This window comes from Cricetulus griseus (genome assembly GCF_003668045.3).
Source record: "Cricetulus griseus strain 17A/GY chromosome 1 unlocalized genomic scaffold, alternate assembly CriGri-PICRH-1.0 chr1_1, whole genome shotgun sequence".
NCBI lineage: Eukaryota > Metazoa > Chordata > Mammalia > Rodentia > Cricetidae > Cricetulus > Cricetulus griseus.
In genome coordinates this window covers 86,107,918-86,111,639 of record NW_023276807.1, presented here as the reverse complement: position 1 = coordinate 86,111,639, position 3,722 = coordinate 86,107,918, and positions in this window count along the sequence as shown.

The window sequence follows — 3,722 nt, the reverse complement described above, 5'->3', positions numbered from 1 at the left end:
TCAGACATTGCCAACACTGTCCCTAGTTGGGGGTAACTGAGGTAATTTGCCACTCTGGAGATTCTGCTGTCCTGGGCGCCTCCCACCAGCGGCCACTGAATCACTTTCCACCTGGGCTCAGAAACTGGCTGTCTGTCTGCTCTGTGGGACATTTGTTGACATTTTGGCCTCTGAACCCCTTTCTGGGCTCAGAGTAACTTACCCAACATGAGTGGGAGGCAAAGGCAGGTGCAAGGCTGGACACTGTCTCTCAGCTTCACTGTAAGCAGTAGGTGGCCAAAGAATGCACCTGCCTCAGACTTCAAATTCCCTTAGAATCAGCTCTGTCACTCTTGAGAGGGGGGTGGGGAGGGAGGGGGTGATGGCAGACATACTGCCTCCAGTGGTGCTGTGTGGCCTCTGCTCCTAGGACAGCTGCTTCCTCATTTTGTACCCCAGTTCTGGCTCTCAGTGGCCACTGAGCATGCTCTCAGTAGCTGATTGCAGGTTGCTAAGGGTTCCCCATCCACACCCCTTTTTAGACAAGAGTCACATGTTACCCAAACTAGTCTCCAACTCATCATGTAGCCAAAGTGCCAAGGGTGATCTTGAACTCCTGATGCTATGTGCTGGGATTACAAGTGTGGGCCACCATCTTTTTCCATCCCACTCTGGGTGGGGGGCATTGATCCCCAGGACAAGCCCTCTCTCCTCATCACTGTCTTCATGCTAGCCAGGTCTCAGAGAATGGAAATGCTATCTGATCTGCAATCTCTTAAAGCCTCCATCCCCCAAGAGCACAGGCAGCTCACAAGTCAAAAGCCTGATTTACAAGGGAGCCTCAGCTCACCATCACCACAGGGGTATATACAGGCAGCAAAATAAATTTGTGGAAGATGTTTATTGGATTAGTGAGGGGTTAGAGAATGTATGAATCCAAAGGAGCTGGGGATGGAAATGGGGCCCAGGAAAAACCAGGGGCATAATAAAGAAAGCATAGTGTGTGTGTGTGTGTGTGTGTGTGTGTGTGTGTGTGTGTGTGTGTGTGTGTGTGTGTGTGTGTGTGTGTGTGTGTGTGTGTGTATGTGTGTGTGTGTATGTGTGTGTGTGTGTGTGTGTGTGTGTGTGTGTGTGTGTGTGTGTGTATTGGGGGAGTCATTAGCTCTTGTAATACAGAAAGAGATGTACATGAAATAATGTCTTAAGATGAAACATTACAAATGGATAATAGTTGCAATGCATACAATGGGAAGAAGTTCGCTTCACTTAGTGCATAAGGCATCATTCAGCTTTATAAAAGAAACTTTAAAATTTTAATGGAAAATATACAGAGCATATCAGACAATCCACTACAAAAATACAAAATACTAATAAACCCAAGAAAATGCTGAAATGCATGAGAAAAAAGAAATTAATATTCAAACACCCATAAAACCCAAATTTTCCCTTATGAAATTGAAGGAGGGACAAATAGAACATTTCACATGGCCTGCACTACAGTGAATTGTCTCAGCGGGGTGGAAGGGAATGAAGATTGAGGCGCTGAGATAGTGGCCAGGGTGCTCATCGAGGGACCACCAGGGAAATGCCTCTGTTTGTCATCCAGAAACTCACTCCAGAAATGGCCAGCAACACAGGTAAAGCCACATACCCCTGCTTTGCACATGGGCCAGACTGTTCAAGGCTTGGTGCCTCTCTGGACCTGGGTTTCCTGATCTCCCCACACAGGCTGTAAGAGAGTTTCATTGTTATCCGATTAACCATTTACTAATGTTTGCAATTTGCATACCACAGAGCCTAGCATGTAACAAATGCCTGGTAAGTATTATCGATGAATGCAGAATTGATTATCATAGCAGCACACACAAGAAGTTACCTAAGTGACTAAATGTCTAGAAATAAAGAAGTCAATAAGTCATGGCACGATTATAGAAGAGGACTTGTGACCAAGTGAAGAGGGAAGAAAGCAAGATTCCCACCATAATGAAAAGAGCATTATGCCTTGTATTTCTCTAAATGCATGCCCTGCCTGGACCTACCCAGGGCCGCAGAGCAAGACAGTGTCAAAAGGAAAGAGAAAATAGAAGGTTGTACTTAGAGGTAGAATACTTGAGTTCAAGCCAGCACCTGAAAACAAAACAAAAGACAAAGGTAAAGTACCACCTGGGTGAGTGTCTTGACTTTATATTTATTTACTTAGTTTGGTGGATGTTTTGTTTTTTGAGACAGGATATATATCTTTAGCTCCAACTGGCCTGGAACTCACTATGTTGCCTAGGATGCCCTCCTCCATCTTTGCCAATTGTCTTGCCTTTGTCTTCCAATTCCTGGGATCACTGATGTGAGTCACCACACCTGGCTTTGTTTATTTGCTTTATTGTTTTTGAGACAGGTTCTCATATAGCAAAGTGCCAGGGTCCAGCCTGTATCAGTCCCACGATAAAGAGGCCATCTATTCTGGACTGATGTCTTTGGGGCTGTGATTGGAACCATCTGAACAGCCCCGGGTCCAACCCTTAGTGGGGGAGTGTGGATCAGGAAAGTAGCTACCTAGCAGCATTAAGAAAAAGACAGAGACATCTTGTCATCTCAGGAGGTCTCTCAGTCAGTACTGGAGACCATAGTTTATTCAAACATCCTCTTAAATAGCTTTCCAAAAGTGGGGTTGCTGGAAGAAGACATCTATTATCATGTATAGAGTTGATACCAAATATGTCCTTTATTCCTAGAGATAGTCCTCGAAGCATGTACTCAAACCCTCAAACATCCCACAAGGGCACCAGCCTCCCAGCACTAGGCATGTTTCACTAGCCTTCAGGACAGGCATGGGCCCACCCAGGGCCTAGGTCTATTGTTATACAAACTAGGAGACCTTCTCCACCTTGGCCTGGCCATCCGGAGGTAACCAGCCAATATCTAAAAGACAATTTGAGTTTCTGGAATTAAGTTTGAGGTCTGTATCTGAAATATCATATTCATATTCAAGCCCCGACAGCACAGGGTGATCTTAAGCTTGCCATGTAGCAGAGTCTAGCCTTGAATTCTCCCACACCACCACACCACACACATTTGAACAGATATTTAGAGCAGCATTAGGTTCAGAGCAGAATGGAGTGGAAAGTACAGTGTTCCCTGGGACCCCTGTTCCACATGGGCACCCAGAATATCCAGGCAGCACATTGGCTGTGACCAATGAGCTCCCACTTAAACTGACCCAGATGATGTGAGATAATGCTCTTGTTCACTGTAAAGATTTGTCATTCATATTTGTTTAATAAAATGCTGGTTAGCCAGTAGCCAGGCAGGAAATATAGGCGGGGCTACTAGACTAGGAGAATTCTGGGAAGAGGAAGGACAGAGACACAGTCGCCAGCCAGACACAGAGAAAGAAAGATGAGAATTCCTTACTGAGAAAAGGTACCAAGTCACATGGCTAAACATAGATAAGAATTATGGGTTAATTTAAGTTGTAAGAGCTTGTTAGTAATAAGCCTGAGCAATAGGCCAAACAGTTTATAATTAATTTAAGCAACTGTGTGTTTATTTGGGACTGAACAGCTGCAGGACTGGGTGGGACAGAAACTTACGTCTATGCCCAGAACCAGTTTCTAGTGCATTCACACCTACTATTATTTGGTGCGCATTTGTAAATGGTAAGATGACAGCCATCCACCACTGTAGGTCCTGAAGAACATTTTCAATGCCTCTGATCCTCTGTGCTCTCCCTACTCATCTCTCCTCCT